Raw genomic sequence first — 17,692 nt, forward strand, 5'->3', positions numbered from 1 at the left:
CAACTGAATTTATTACAAACCCCGATATTTTATACAAGGAGCATTTACATGCGCAAAATCAGCAAGTGCACTATACGAATAAAAATTCATGCAGAAACTCCTCTGGGATTTGTCTATGTGTGCGCAACCACTTTGCTACTTGCTCATATCCACGCAGCTCGATATCATTATCAATGTTATGAAATTTGATGTCACTTGTATAGACCTTTATCAACTCTTATCGGTCGTTATGAACATTATCGAAATAGATCCAACCATCATCAGTTGTTATCGGTCTTATCGGACTCAGTCAAAGCCTTATCAAGCCTTATCGGCCCGTATCAGCCGTATCGCAATATGTGACACTTATTCGGTCTTCTCAGTCCTTATGAACCTAATCGTACATGATCCGACCCTTATCAACACTTATTGGTACTTATCAACTTGATCGCACCTGATCCAACTCTTATCAAGCCTTATCGGTGCTCATTCTCCTTATCAAAATTGCTCCGACAATTATAAGCCCTTATCGCTTTTTAGCACCTTATCGATCCACCTAGAACATTTATCAGCCGTGATGAGACCCACAGAAACGTTTTTCACTCCTTATTATCCTGCTCACCTCATGCAGTCATTATCTCTCTATATGGCGTAACGTGAAATGTGAGAGGCCTCACAGGTTAGTGGCATTCCGGTCGGCGAAGGAATGTCCCCACTGAAGGGGAACCCCACGACCAACGAAGCGCATCGAGGATGATGCGTGCTTGGCATTATATTTTGACAAAATCGGAATTTTCTTGATGTCCAAAATGCTCCGAGTTGGCTTTATATCCATTCCTAGAGATGGCTTTTATTCCATCATCACGAAATGTTTCTGCAAAGCCATCATATAAAGTGTTATCCTTATGACATTTGTTAAGTACCACAGGTACAACTCAATCATATGGTTCAGTTATATTCACCTTCTGGAAGCGTAGGTGCTTAGCCCAGTGGGTAATTACGCTCGTCTTTTGAGCGTGGGGTCATAGGTTCGAAACTCATCGCCGTGAACGTTCTTCCTTTCCTGTTTTGTTGTGTACAATAATTTCTTTATAGCGATTCGACTTACGTGATGTACGGGCGGACAGGATTCCTCGTTTGGTAGGCCTCGAAATGCTTACGCATTTTAGAAAAACGACTGTATGTCCGTACAAACCAAAACGGCATGCCATCAAGACCAAAAAATCAGCATGGATAATCTGATAATTTCTATTTTTTTTATTGTGCAATGTGACAGAGGGGACACGGATATAAGTGTCACTCTTTTTATTTATGTAATACGCTGCCAGCAGTTCACGTGCCAGAGAATCCAGGCTCTTACCTAGCAGACATGGGTCCCCAAACAGCAACACGCAGCGAACCTCTACCATTTCTTATCAATAGGCTGTGCTCCCTTAATCCGTCGTTAGTGAAACTTTAAGTTCGGTCGATGTGGACTCGGCCGCGACTTGGAGGTATCTCTTAAATAGTGCCGACGGCATAACGCAGACAAGGCCAAGCGTGCTTCTTTGTGGACGCAGGCTGGGCCTTGCTTCGACAGGCAACGCGGGCGCCGAGCATCGACAGCTTATTCGGGCCGGAGAAAACCACAAGCACGCCGTTCCGATTCGGAGGATTTTTCAGATTCTGCTGCGCCTTGTGCATATACGGCACAGCTTGCAGTCTTCTTATTTCTGTGCAGCTGGTCAGGCCCTCTGCTAACGTCCTTCAAACTCTGGAGCAGCATCTCGGATACACTAATTATGGAAGAAGTGGAGAAACTGGCTGCAACAAGCTGCGATTCTCACAAGTGAAAGCTCTCTTCCATCGTGTGTTCGCATGGCTTAACGGGCGCCGTGCGAGGACACGTCGGCGTAATAGCGCTTTTCACTTTTTCTGAGTTCACAGAATGGCGATCTTTCTGTCCCTTGTTTGGGCTTAGTTTTCCTTGTGCTAGAACCATATTTGCAGTTCGTACCTTCGACCAGCCTCACCGGGGCGCACGCAGGGGAACGAAACTACGCCGGAGAACTTATACGATTGGCTGACGCCAACTCATCTTCTACTTTTTCCATTTCGCGTTGGCTTTCAGGCCGTCTTGGTGTTTTAGTGCGTTGTCATAACAATCGCGGATGTTTTGCAAAGCTTTCGTCTCCTTTAAAGCCAAGTGCTCGCGCCCATAGGCGAATGTATTACTCCAGACGGTGCCTCACGAAAGAGCGCATCACCTACTCAGAATTGTAATACCGAACCTAACGCATGAGTGTATCCTTTTTGTTAAAAAGAAAGTTGCTCGCTAACTCTTCTTCCTCTTTCCACCTCATGTTCGTGCAAAGCTCCCGCCATGGTGCCATGCAGGTCATGGCTACTGCTGCCGCTACGAGTGCGTCTGTGTAGGCCGATATAACCCTTGCCTTCTATCGCCAACAACGACGTCGCCACCCAAGACCACCACGACCACACCTCCAGCCTGTAAAACGCAACCAACTACCTCTCCGTCGCCAACTACGCGACCACCGAGAATGCCGCCGATGCCCCCGACGCCCGTTCCTTCTCTCGTTCGCAAATTTCGAGTAATGTTGAATTAAATCAGTGGTGCTAATCAGCAGAAAACTAATCCCTTCTTCTCGTACTTGGGAAGGCTGAAAACCTTCAAAATAAAGAATGAAACCAATACCATAAAGAAATAAAACATTTGTTGAAAAAAATCTATTAGAGGAAAAGCCAGCTCTGACTTCCGCTACATAGAATACGTGATAATCTAGCGCGTTGGCTGCATTCAAACAGACAGATCAAAATGTGACGACTAGCGCCAGGAATCACGTCTTTAGACCCATTAAAATGTGAAGTGCCTGAGTCGGGTAATTATACTAAGATGGCACGCAGACTTCAAACCCATGTTTTCCGAACTGTTTATCACCAAGTGACGAGGCATCAATGCAAATACTAGACGGTCGACAATAAAAAATATGTACAGCATACAAGGAAAAAGAGTTAACGAGGTATTACTGCGTTCAGTGACACCTATTCTAAATTTTCTGTAACATAGGTCATATATGCGCTCACACATAGTTCGTTTGATACATGGCTACGAAGGCTGGAGAAACTTCATTTACTGCTCAAAATTGTTCCGTAAAACGACACGAGGCGTGACTATTTGCGATGCATTCAAACTTACGTACACAGCAGCAACCAAGATGGTGGGTAGTGTGCACACCAGGCAGACCCGTCTTATTCGTCATCTGCTCGAGGCAAAATGTCTCTCTCAGAATGAGTTAGCTTCGTAACATCACTCCCAGTGGTAGGAGCGCAGCCTCAGTGGCGTTTAAACATTGATATTAGAAAGGGGGCGGTATGCTTTCAGTCTGCTGACGGGCGCTATGCCAATGAGAGCAATCGTAGGTGGCACAGTAAGCGAGACGGGAACAATATCGAAGGTGACGTCCGTGACCTAGCGGACGACCCTGTAAGGGCGCGGACGACACCATCTTTCGAAAAATAGTGTCCTCAGAACCTGGTGACTGGGAAACATCAGCTTCATCAAGAGCATTTACGGCGACAACCTTCACGCCATTATCTGTTCTAGCCCTGAGTTGGATAAGCGACATATTGTGGGACGACACTTGAAGGCTCAGACCAAAATCCAGGAGTGGGAGAGACACACAGTTATCTACCATTGTGCCAATGGTATGTGGCACAATGACATTACGCGTTAGTCGTAAGTCACTAATGGGGGTGATGATATAATCATCCTCAGGAACGGGAGGGGGCGACGACAAACATATGGCGGCTCAAGGCGAAAAAAAGCTTTGGGTTTAAGCGGCTAACGGGCGTGCCACAGGCATCCGATTGAAGAGGATGATGAAGGGAAAGTGTAGCAGAACAATCCGTTAAGGCCGATTTTGCCGAAATAAACTCAAGGCCAAGTGTAAGGTCACTTGGGCAGCGAGCAAGGATGGCAAAAAGAACAGTGTGACGGCTGACAATGCTGGCACGGCCAGTGGGTATTGGTTTCACCATTTTTTTCTTTACTTCTGTTTCACTACATCAGGGGGTCAGAGTAAATGCGGAGCAGTAAGCATTCCTGTCACTTCAACAGCACCACCATTGGCGACACGTACTGTTTATGTTGCAGACGGCATCATAATCTTCTGCAGGCGGTGGCGAAAAGGGGTACTAATATTGGATAGGTGTGCGCCAGTATCGATGAGGGCGGTTACAGGAAGATTGTCGAATTTTATTCCTAGGAGGCTACGGTGAGTGGGGAGTGTCAGTAGAAGGGGGTGATGGCATTGCAGCTTCACCTCCATAAGCAACATGATCTAGATTTCTGGCTGCCAGGGTCAAGAGAAGGTCGGCGAGGAAAAGCGACGAGGCTGCGGTGAGTGGGATTGGCGGCATTGAGGCGACGGGGAGTGGCAGAAGCAGTGAACGGGAAGGGCGTCAGAGGTAAGAGGCGCGTGGAGGATGACAAATAATAAGTAGGGGAGGCAGCGGCTGAACAGGTTGAAGGAGTATGACGCAGCACAGTAGGTAAGGTTTGTCGAGGTGTGTAGGTCTTACGGCTACAAAAATCACGAGCAATGTGCCCGGCCTGATGACAGAAGAAGCAGATGGGCTGTTCATCGGGCGTTCTCTGTTCTGTAGGATTACGGAAGTGCAAACGACAAGTGTGGGAGTGTCGAGCGGTGCCGGTGGAATAAGGCCGAGAATAAGCACGAGTCAGAGGGCACGCTGATGGGAGGTCGAGATTTGCAAACTCCAGCCCGAATACAGTCAGGGTGAGGGGCACCGATGGCGGAGATGAATCACTGGTGGGCATTGCGAATACGGGAGGTTGAAAAGGTGCTGGACGCAGCTTCATTCTCGCCACGAACAATGCGCGCGACGTTGTCATAGGTGGGCGGCGGGAAAACGGCATCAAACGATGAAGTTGCGGCAGTGTTGGGCAGCAGTGTGAATCTGTGAGATATACGGCGGCTCTCGGCTTTCTCAAACCGCTGGTACTGTTTGATAATAGTATCTATGGTATGAACGTTGGTAAAAATCAGCAGTTTAAAAGCTTTGTCGGCAACACTTTTCAGCACATGACAAAGCTTCTCGGACTCGGCCATGTACTGGTCAACCCTGCGGCAAAGAGCGATAACGTCCTGACTGCAAGGTACCTATGACTCGGTAGACGTCTATGCACGAGTCGCCAGCTCATTCCGCACAGCAAGCTGCCAACCAGTGCTGTCACCGAAAATGGCACGCACCTTCTCTTGAAAGAATCCCAGCTTGTGATGTCAACATCGTGAGTCTCGAACCAAACCCTCAGTGGGCCATCGAGGTAAAAAAGCAAGTTTGTGTGTATAAGGGTTAAGTCCCACCTTTACATGGCGCTGATTCGTTCGTATGAAAGCCCCTAAACCTACAGCTAGAGTAGAACTGACAGAACTTTACAAGTTAATCAACAAGCGTAAAACAACTGACATAAGGAAGTATGATATGGATAGAATTGAACATGCTCTCAGGAAAGGAGGAAGCCTAAAATCAGTAAAAAAGAAACTAGGAATAGGCAAAGATTCAGATGTATACGCTAGGAGACATAGCCGGCAATATCATTACTAATATGGATGAGATAGTTCAAGTGGCTGAGGAGTTCTGTAGAGATTTAAACAGTACCAGTGGCACCCACGAATGCAATGGAAGAGGGAATAGTCTAGAGGAAATTGACATCCCACAAGTAACGCCGGAAGAAGTAAAGAAAGCCTTGGGAGCTATGCAAAGAGGGAAGGCAGCTTGGGAGGATCAGGTAACGGCAGATTTGTTGAAGGATGGTGGGCAGATTGTTCTAGAAAAACTTACCACCCTGTATTTATTTATTTTATTTATTAATACCTCAAGGGTCCAAAATAGGACATTACATGAGGGGTGGGCATGTAAAAGGCGGGATTGATGATGTGGAAATTAGAAAGATGAGTCGGAACACCCAATGGCAGATATAAAGCATTCTGTATCGCGGTTGAGTGCAGTTTGTCTGGGAAGGCCATTCTAGTCTCGGGCAGTTCGGACGAAGAACGACTGCAGGAACGTAGTGGTGCGGGCTTGTGGTGGGATTACTGAGTTTGGATGGCATGTTCGACGAACACGATAAGCCAGCTGGACCATGGCTGTCACGAGGTATGGAATAAAAAAACCTGTGATAGAGGCATAGGCGAAAGATGCGACGACGAGAGGCAAAAGGCGATTGGTCTAGTTTAGATCTTAGTGATGAAACGCTAGTGTGATATGATTAATCTGAAAGAATAAATCTAGCAGCACGGTTCTGAACGCTTTCAAAGGCTTTAGTGAGATTAGTTCGGTAAGGGTCAAAGATAGCACAAGCATATTCAAGTTTTGGTCGCACAAGCGTTTTATTTGCAAGTCATTTCACGGGTGGTTGTGCCATGAAGAGATTACGGCGAAGATAACCAAGAATTTTGTTAGCTGAATTAATTATGTGGCTTACGTGATTTGTCCAAGACAAATCTTTGGATAGGTGAATTCCTAAGTGCTTGAAGGAGTCGGTAGTAGATATAGTGCAGTTGTTAATCTTGTAGGCAGGGGGAATGTAGTTAGGTCGACGATGGAATGAAATATGCACAGTCTTACTAACTTTTAGGGACATGAGCCATGTAGCACACCAGTCTTGAATATGAAAGAGGTCCTCCTGAAGAGTAGAGACGTCGGTGACGGTATTGATTGGGCGGTATAGGACACAATCATCAGCGAAAAGGCGTATTGCAGAGGTTACAGTGAATGGCTGGTCATTATAGTAGATTAAAAATAGCAGTGGCCCAGGAACAGTGCCGTGAGATACACCAGATAGAACGAAGGAAGCGGAAGATGTAAGGTTGTTAGCATATACAAACTGTTTTCGGTTAGTTAAATAACACTGGATCCAGTTAAGAACAAGTGGGTGGATGTTTCGGCGTGATAATATTAGTAAAAGGCGAGAATATGGAACCTTATCGAAAGCCGTTTCGAAATGTAAAAACAGGGTGTCAGTTGGAAGTCGAGGTTTAAATGAATATCATGAATAAATAAAGCTAACTGCGTTTCGCATGATTGATCTTTCCTGAAGCCATGTTGATTAGGGTGCAAGAACTTCACTGAAGCTAGGAAGTTTGCAACATGAGAGTAAATGACATGTTCCATGATGTTGGAGCATACGCTGGTGAGTGAAATGGGGTGGTAGTTACCTGGGGAAGACCGATCACCTTTCTTCAAGACTGGAATGACTTTCCCTGTTTTCCAGTCTCTTGGAACAATGCATGTGTCAAGTGATTTCTGAAAGATGATACAGAGGATCGAACTACAGACATACTTCGTATTTTTTAACACTTTGGCATTAATGCCGTCGGTCTCACAGGATGATGAGCACTTCAGGCCATCTGTTACCTTAACGATGCCTTCCGGCCTAAAATTAGTACCTTCCATTGGCGTAAAATCGAAAAATGGTAAATCTGGTAGTTCATTGGCAGGTTCTTTTGCAAACATTGAACAAAATACAAGGTTCAAGGCATCAGGAACATTTGAGTCAGAAATGGGTGAGCCAGAATTATCACATAGAGAAATAGAGCTATTAGTCACGGGTTTTATCGTTCTCCAAAAAAAACGCCACGGGTTAGAGTGCCACATGTTTGGGACGGCAGTAGAAACAAAATTACGTTTTGTGTGTGCTTTTAATGAGTTATATTTTTTAGTAGCTTTGTTATATTTTTCCCAGGCAGAAGAAGAACCTGAGCATTTGGCTACACGAAATAATCATTTTTCTTATTGTTTGAGCGCTTTCAAGTAGTGTTGAACCTGGAGGAACGCGCTCTTTCATTTATCGTGATAGTTGGAATGTAAGGACCCATTAAACGCAGCATTTCTGTTTTGAAAAGTGCCCAGTTACTCTCAGTCGACCGCTGCTGACACGTAAGGGCAAGTTGCTCATGAAAGATAGAAAGTTCACGATTAATGCTTGAATAATCGGCTTTCTCATATAGTGTTAGTACTTTCTTTGATATTTTACGTTTGAGTATATTGCAAGGAAACGTGGCAGGAATGACGGTGTGATCGCTAACCCACTGACGTACGTAAGAGGAGGTATCTTTGCGGAGTGTGACGCTAAGACAACATCTAGGATATTTGATGAGTGTTGAGTTATTCGCGTAGGTTTAGTAACAAGCTGCGATAGACCGAACAGCAAGCAAATGTTTATAAATTCACTAGCCATGTTTGTTTGTGTTGGGCATGACGCAACGTTACTCCAATCTATAGTTCGAAAGTTGAAGTCCCCGAGTAACAATATGGGGGTGTTAGGATGAGCCGTTGTTAATTTAAACAACGCATCGTGAAAAAAACGAAAGAAAGGAGCTATCACTGCACGGTTGACGATAGCAACAGCCGATGAGTGTGCGCGGTGAAGTGGCGTGGCAGCACGTCCAAATCATTTCTAGAGGCGTTCTTATATTTACAAAAGAGCACTTAAGTTGGCGATGAGTAGCAATACCCACACCGCCGCCACGGGTTCCATCGCACCTGTCTTTCGCACCTGGCTATAATCTTCGACGAAGCCATGTGAAATACCAGCCCGGCGACCGTGTTTGGGTTTGGGCCCCAATACGCCGATGAGGACTCAGTGAGGAGCTTATGCGACGCTGTTTCGGACCCTACAAGATAATCCGACGCATTAGCGCACTGGACTATGAGGTCCTGGCAGGCGGTCCACAGCAGCACTGCTCGTGAGCTGAAGTAGTCTATATATATATATATATATATATATATATATATATATATATATATATATATATATATATATATATATATATATATATATATATATATATATATATATATATATATATATATATATATATATATATATAGTGCTCCATAAGCCCTTTTACGAGCTCTAACGTACCCTGGGACCTTGTTTCTTTGCACGTTTTTGTTTTTCTTTGCTGCGTGTGCTTTACTATGTTTTCTTTTCCTCTTTCGTTCGAAGCATCGGTAAGAGGCTTTTGAAGACGACATCGTTGACATGTGTACTTATTCATCCTTTTCTAGGGGACTGCGTTTCACTCGCTAAGTACTTAAGGTTATTGCTCAGCGCAAGGCGTACCTGCTTGCTTTGGAACTTACTCGAAGGTTTTCATTGATTGCATTTGTTGTGGCTGTTGACACCGTACTTTGTGTAATCTGACAGTATGCGTGACGCTAATTGTGTAGTAGTCTCTAGAAGGCGCGGTCACCATGCAATGGTTACATTGGAACCTTAGACGAGTGATGTATAAAAACCGACTAGCTTGACCCACAGATCAGATTTCCATCATTGGTGACTGCGCTCGCCGCTACCGTTATGCTTTGAGTGTCGCTTGCTATTACGGCCACATGTTTGCGCAATCAAAATTTAGTTTTCTGATACACAGTTTGGTACTGTGTTTGTCACCGCTATTACAACGTGACAATATTGTTACGTGGTTATCCTTCAAATTAAAAAAGAAATATAGGACATAAAATATAAAAGACGTAGTATATTCTATACCTACTGCGTCAGCGTTTTCACTGAAAGACAACCTATTCTTATACAAAGAAATTTTCGAGAGCTAACATTTTCTTAAAGGACTTTCGGTTCTATTATACTGTAAGCGGTATGTATCGGAATGAAATTGGCACTGTGCACTGGTCTATTGCGCATTTTCTCATAAGCAGCGGTGTAATGATCCTTAAATGCAAACGCTGATATAATATACATAGCGAAGCGAAAAAGGGCGTAGCAGCTCGTTTACCTTATTAGCCCACTCAGTTAAACATTGCTTTCACATTCCCCATAACCGGCCCAGCCATATCCATGATATAAAACGAGCAGTATTGGTTAACGCCGCCGAAGTCCAGCGGGCATCTGACATAGGGCACTTATTTACGGTTTTAGTACTTATTTCCAGACCTCATATTTAGGCCAACAACATTGAACTTTCCCCACACGTCACTCGTAGCATAGCCCTCCTTTCTATCTCGGAAGCTACGCACCAAATAAGCTGTGTTTAACGGACAATCTCGCATTCGAATAGTAATTTCATTGCATTAGTAGGTCACGTAGAGCTAAAAAAACAAGTTTCCTGGTAAAGACATCCGATTAGCTTATATTATGCATTTAAGTAAATATGCACAGTATACAAGGCGTATATCTTGTTTTAACTCTATACTTATGTTCACGTGAATAGACTTGTAGGAGCTTTAGACCAAGAATGCTGCTTATGTAATTGAGAAAAAGAAACATGCAGCGAAGTACACTAATTAAATAGAGAGATGGATTGCAATGTTTATCCCAATGTACAGCGGGACAAAAATTGCAATCCCTCTCCATTTAATCGACCTCATTCGCTGCAGGCTAACAATTTACTTAAAAACACGTGTTTTTAGGTAACTTGTTTGCCTGAGCTTTTCTAAAGTTTAACTGCGAGAAAACAAATCAAAGAGACAACACAATTAGACAAAGAAAGGTTATTCCAGCGAGCATCAAGTAGTTTATTTCACTCAATTATCAGTATACGAAGTTTCGGAATCAAGAATGCCCGTTCGGAATAACACAAGCAAAGTTCAGGGTTCTAGCCAGAGCTTGCAGATATTCTTTAGCGACGGCAGTTCCGTACCACCGTACCAGCCTCGCGCTTCTCAGGTCTCACAAGACCCTTCATAGTGGCTCTTCTTTCTTACCCGCGCAGGATACTTTTGAACCGGTCTAGCGGGCCCCTGTTTTGACGCTTCACAGAGTTGAAGGGAAACGCTGGCATCGCTGCCGCCTTTATCTTTTCAATCAATGATTTCTTGTTTCCTCCGGAGGAAGACTTGAAAAAGTTGTACCAGGCTCTCTCTTCGACATGGGGCGAATGTACTGAAGAGATCGAACGTGCCGTCAAGGAACTCTCTACGATAGCCCGTGCTTGGTGTAGGTTAGCAGGTGGATCCAAAATTGTTTTTCTTTCCGGTAATTTCACTGCGGCGTTCACCCTTTCTGAAGGTAGTGCTGTGACTGGGCCTTCTTCAGATGTCGGCAGCATTTCTTCGTACGCATTTACCACCTCTCCGCGGAGAGCACCGATTATGCCTGTGAAAACGCTTCGCGCTGTACTTTGAGTCGCCAAGTCAAGAGCCCGAAGAGCGTTTGCTACAACAGGAAGGCTTGATCTGATTGTAGGATCAGCAGCAACTCCCGAAAGCGTTGTCCTTGTATGATCACCGAAAACTTTGGTTCCGGCCAGGGAGGGTAGACTTGCATAGGTAAGCTCCAAAAAAGCCAAGGTCGTAACTAAAAATAAACAAATAAAAAGCCGTAAGTTGAGGAGGGAAGAAATCACGAAGTTTCAAGTACTGGAAAACATTTGTTCACGATTTGTTTAGCATACAACGCACAGATCGCTGCGAGGGGTCTTCATTCTGATATGTGCATAAACTAGGCCAGTAATGATGATGAAGGTGATCACCACGACGGTGGCGACGAATAAACAAGGAGCAACATGCAAGCTATAGTTAGAGATACTTTCTGGCAGTCAACACGCATTTGTGCATTTGTACTTCCCGTCGCTGACCTCAATACGTAAGATCGAGAGCTAAGTCAGGTTTCCTTAGAAGCACAAGTGTTAGGCAGGCGCGACAAGAAATCAATCGAAGTATTATTTCCCATTTCCCAGCCGACATGTCGAGCGCACTATTATCATATTTACCTTTGTTTCTACTATAGGGCCGTGTTCGACTTGAAGAAGCAATCATGACCTCCAGGACTCATTCCAGGAGCCTCAAACCGAACGGTTCGAGGCAGTAGTTAAATGTCGTTCACTAGACGCTGTATAGCTCATTTTCTGCCGGACATTCAATACGCTAGCTTGTCCATACTTTGTCTTTAGACTTTCTATAGACGAAAGTCGATAGGGTTTCTATTTCTTTTTGTCTATTTGCAGTCTATAGACGGTCTATAAAAAAAGTCGATAAGGTGTTTGTTTCCATTTTATCTGCTTCCCCTCTATAGAATACCTACAGACGAAAGTGGACACAGCCTCTATCTATTTTTGTCCATACTTTGTCTATAGACTTTCTATAGACGAAAGTCGATAGGGTTTCTATTTCTTTTTGTCTACTCGCAGTCTATAGACGGTCTATAGAAAAAAGTCGATAAGGTGTTTGTTTCTTTTTTGTCTGCTTCCCCTCTATGGAATACCTGGAATACCTCTATGGAATCTGCTGTCGAACCTTATCCCCGATGTAATCAGCCTTTTCTTTGAGAAGCCACGCTTCTCAAATTGGTGTAGAATTGCAACTCCAATTCATCACTAGGATTCTTTACAAGCGGATAGCTTTCTAGTGCGGTCAGAACGCCAAACATGGTGCAGTAATTTATGCCAGGTGAGATAGTCATTTGTGCAATAATCAATGGTCAACGTCATGTGCATAACATATGTTCCCTTTCCTAAGAAATTTATTCCCAAGTACTGCGTTATGTTGTGTTGAGTATTTGTCAACGCGAGACAAGCATGTGTGACGCCTAGTGCATTCTGCAGAACTGCTATTCTAATTTAGGTGGGCAAGCCTCTTCGATTACTAAAATATGATTTACGCAAATCTACAGAACATACCGTCACTAAAAACAATATTCAACAATGAATCACATAGTCACCTCAATAACCACATTATTCGGCAGACTCAATAATATATCTAATCATTTCTTATTAAATTGATAGGTTTATTTCAAAAATCAATTTGAGTACTATTGCATGCCCTAATAGAGGACATGCACTGTATATGTTTGGGGAATGTGGAAATTAAGATCTGAGGAAGAATTTTCGTGAATTTCACGGCTGTGACGTGTCTTTAAAACATAAATATCAAGAGCTGGGTAATGTTACTGAGAGCAGGAAAGATGGCTCGCCTGTGCATTGGACGACACTTTAACGATCACTTTTTAGATAAGCATGAATGTTCTGTCTATTTTGCCGGTACTGGAATATTATGCCAAGGTGTAGGGCTACATATGCCAGCCGCAATTTGAGATAATTAGTAGGCGCCTTCGCCATATAGTGCCCGTACATTGACTAACAACTCTTACGATTCCACCAAGACGGTGTAAACGAGAAGAAAGAAAGCATGCGCAGGATGTTTTTATACAAAGAGGCATACATGCTAGAACTAGGGCGACGTGTTCTGTCGCCCTGGCGTTTACTGTCAGTGTATTTGTGGGCGAATGTGATTCACGATTTCACGTAAACATTCAATGTCATCACGGCGCAGCTTCTTCAATGCTTTACTCAGATTGCCGAGTACGGGGGCTCAACATAGTCAGAATTGCCCCTTATATAGTTTTTCGCCTGGTTCCTACTTCTACTATGAGATACATCGGTGGCAGGACATTTTATGTGGCTGCTGGTATGATATCGCGCGTTTTTTTTAGCGCGCGACTCTTAGGTACACGTTCCTGCGGCGAGCGTCGGCGTCGCCGCCCCTCGTAACCGGGCGAACAAGCGAAGCGAAGGATGAAAGAGTGAATGCGGAGGGATAGAAATCGGCGACAGCCAAAAGAGCGCGAGGACGAAAGCGGAGGAGAGGGTATAGCGAAAGCATGAGAAGAATAGCGCAGTGTGGGAGCACCTCCTGCTGGCCTGCCCTGCTCACCTGCAGCACCGCGGTCGACTTCTGCAAGAGTTCCACCGCCTGGGGCTCCCATGTTCACGACAGGAAGATATCCTCTTCCCCTGTCGTAATCAGCTACCAGCCTTTCTAAGTGTCGTCCAGTACCTCGACTCGTCGGGGCTCTCGGCGAGACTATAGGACATTTCTACAAAGACGGATGGCCTAACGGCCATCCCACCACCTCGGGCTTCCTGATCGGCCACTACTTCGCTTCCATCTCTACAACCCTCTACCTTTCTCCCTCCTACCCTCTCTCTCTTTTAACCCCATGCTCTCCACCCTGCTGGCGCTGAGCCATGCTGCCGTATGGGTTGCAGAAAATGGCGCTAGCCTTTTCTCCTTCCCCAGAAGAACCACTTCTCTATAGCGCAGTGCCGCGCAAGACGGGCTCTGCAGTAAGGAAGGCCACGAGATGGCGCCAGAGTAGCGCGCTTTCTGTTCACAGAGGACGTCACAGACACCATATATATAAACAAAGAGCTGCACGATCGGAGGCCTGTCTGCGGCGGCTGCTTTGAATCGCACCCACGCGTCAGCCACGCGTTACCTGTTGTGATCTACCGATTACCGAGGTAGTCGCGCTACTTTTCCCTCCGTTTGGAGCGGGTCATACAAGACAATTTCTCCGCGCTACACAATGAATCGTGAAATGAAAACACGCAAAGAGCTGCGCTCCAATTCGGCATTAAGCAACATCGTAATCGTCAGTAATTTTTTAGAGCGCAGCTCTTTGGCGTCCGTTCCTGGGTTTCGCGTCGTCGTCGGCGTTGTCGTCGGCCTCGTAACCAGCTCCGCCCCCCTTTCATCCCCCCAGCGCTAGCAGCGACCGACTGATACCGCTGGATGCCGCTGTCGCTGCTAGAGAGTCAAGATAACGTGACTGCATAGAACACCGTCGCCGCCATGCAGAAAGAGGAGGAAAGGGTCCCCCCCCCTGTTCTTGTGTGGCGGATAGGGTGCTCTTCAGTTGCATCAGTCAGTCGCTGCTATCTCTTCCCTCCTCCCTTTATCGTTTCGTCCGCTTGCTGCGCGCGCTTCTGCCCCCATCGTTTGCCGCTGGGTGTACACGCCGCCCTCCTCCCCCCCTCTTCCTGCGAGTCTCCGGTTGTCAAAGCGCCGGCTCGAACTTAATTCCTTTCTTCGCTCCTCCTCCAATGCAACCCCTGTGCGGTGGCAATCAGAGAGCCAGATCGGTGGCGGCGGATCTGTATATGTGCACCGCCCGAGCCGAAATTGCCGCTGCCGTTCGCCCTGTGCGGTGGCAATCAGAGAGCCAGATCGGTGGCGGCTTGACATAAAGACAAACAGCAATTTCCTAACACTTATGCGGGAGAACATCCCGTTCCTCTCGCTCGTAACGCGTCCCACGGCTGTGACAACCTCGCGAGGCACTTGTATAGATCTCGTCTTTGAGAATCAAGCATTGGTGTACCAAGTCGAACATATATCAGTCTATTTCTACGACCACAAAGCTTCCTTCATGACTGTCAAGAACTGTTAGTGGAGTCTTTGTTAAAGGAATACGTGTGAAAAATAAAAAAAAAATTCTGTGATAGCGCATACATGTGTTGCTCGATTTCTTTGCCTCAATCTATCGAAAAGGTGAAACAGCTTATTTGCTGCGCTCAAATTTCGCATTAGGAAGTAACGTAATCGTCGGTAATTTTTTTTCTTTTCTCTGTAGAATCCGAGATATATTTCTAAATCACAATTTACTGCGATACAACTTTTGTAAACTAGTAAACGTACCGCGATCATCATAGACTATGCTAAGGAGTTCAATGCAAAAGCTTGCTATTATATTAAATTATTCCGTATTCATCAGACAAAACACCATGTTTAAAACAGTTTAGTAGTATTGCACCTACGAGTCGAAATAACGCTGATTGGCACGTCCAGTAAGAACATTTTTACTTAGAGTGATCACAGTAAGTAATCAGTTCTCCCCATAAATTTGTAATGTCTCCATACGCGCTGTCGCTAGGGCCTGTGAAATTGTTCGCAACAGCATTTCGTAGTACGCGCCATCATCACCTGCAAATGAGTAATAATAATAATGTTGGCATAGTGCACAGATTTCTGTGCCTAAATCCTATTCATTGCTCAATTCAGTTTTTATCCACCGTTACGACACCATGATCCCGGTGATAACGGGGATGCACAGACACTTAAGCCACCGACGCAGCGAGAAAATAAATAGCATTGGAAAAGAAATGTTACATCATAGCGGGCTAAGATAACCGCTGTCGGATCTTCCGCTACAACTCCCACAGACCTAAAAGAGCCCCTCATTGCAGAGATTAAAACAAGATGACTACGTATTTTAAAAGTTACAGTTGTGAAGTAGTCTACCTGGTTCACTTCACGCAATAAAGCGGCGAGGTAAAGATAATCAAACCATGCTCACAGAACAAGGGAGAGCATATATAGGACTGAAAAATCGGAATGTACACATTTTTTTTTTCGAGATTGTTCGACTAACGCTGGCAAAAATGAATCCACCTGTATTATCAAATTATTCTCCTACAATATCAAAAACACTCCTCTTATCGCTGAAGAGCCTTGATAAGGCCAGAAATGCAAAAACAGGAAGAGGAAAAAGAAAATACGGCTCGGGTCGCCGCCTTGAAGTCCCTGCATCGGCACGTCGCAACGCCATAGGCGTTTTCGACGCCTGTCAGGACCTACGCAATTCTTGGTCGACTAAATATGTACTACATTGTCTTTAAGTAGGTGCTTAAGTTTGAACACATCGTGTTACTGGAACATGTAGTAAGCCGAGGCGTGCTAAGTAAGGAAAAAGAAATTTTGAAATCCGTGATCTCTCCGTGACGTACCGGCGCAATGCTTCAGCGCGAGATACAAAAACTCAACTACGACCTTCATTCTCTCTATGAATAATCAAGCTATTATCGCGAAATGATCATGAATGCACTTTTCGAACAATTATTTATTAACCTAAACTGATTTAGCGTTTATATTTAGTTTACAGAAAACGCTGAGATATTGGTCACGAACTGGAGACAGAACGATGGCCTCGGAAGACCGAGACATATTTCTGGATATGTGGCCATTTAGCCTTTTAATTTACCTTTGCTTTTTGTAAAAAATTAGGAATGATGTTTGAGAAGTTCACTCTGGTGATGGTAGCCATGGGCCGAGCAAACGTTTCACTTTGAGCTTGATAAAGAAGAGGAGCACACAAAGCATCGACACCCTAACCCATCTTTCTGGCGCCATCCAGAAGTGATAACGGTTACTAAGCGTAACAGTTGGATGGTGCCAGACATGTTGGCTAGAGAGCGCATCCTTTCAGAATAGCGTATTTTACTTTTTACACAAAGGTTGCTTCCGGGTAACGATGGAGCTGTTCTGAAGGTTGTGCAATATGCAAGTATGAAGTTAAAGTGCACGGAGAACTACAATGGTTTGTTGCCTAGCGTTTGATTACTTGGTGCTAAGCGGAATATACGCAGTGCAGTTCAGACTGGAGAATAATCTAGTGGCTTTTGTAAGACGGCTGTTCAGTGCACGGGTAGAAAACAACGACAACAACAAATCCCGCTGTCCAGGTAAGCATGGGGTGGGCGTCATCCGAAGTGCGAGAGGCTCAGAGCAAAATCTGCTATGAAAGAAAATTGCCGAACATCGACCAAAATGCGTGGTACTCGCTATATTTGTTAGGCCCCCCCATAGATTAAATTTCGAGACAATGTGCAGAAAAATAAAACAGGCAGAAAACTCCTATTGACATCTCGGTAAATGGAGGCATTTGTGGTGTAATTGCCTCATGAACGGCGTGTGTATTTGTACATCAAGTAAGCAATATGCGAGTATGAAGTTAAAGTGCACGGACAACTATAACGGTTTGTTGTCTAGCGTTTGATTACTTGGTGCTAAGCAGAATATACGCAGTGCAGTTCAGACTGGAGAATAATCAAGTGGCTATTGGAAGACGGTTCCCGCGGTATTAATTCTATTAATTAAGGGTAGCTTGTGTTTT

The 17,692-nt window shown here is 44.9% G+C and overlaps 1 protein-coding gene across 1 annotated transcript in view; it reads right to left on the reverse strand.

Annotated features, from left to right (window-relative positions):
* The window catches only part of LOC142586899 (uncharacterized), a 50,411-nt gene that overhangs the window by 30,382 nt on the left and 2,337 nt on the right, over positions 1 to 17,692 (reverse strand). The window lies entirely within an intron of this gene.

The sequence above is a fragment of the Dermacentor variabilis genome, chromosome 7 (genome assembly GCF_050947875.1).
Source record: "Dermacentor variabilis isolate Ectoservices chromosome 7, ASM5094787v1, whole genome shotgun sequence".
NCBI lineage: Eukaryota > Metazoa > Arthropoda > Arachnida > Ixodida > Ixodidae > Dermacentor > Dermacentor variabilis.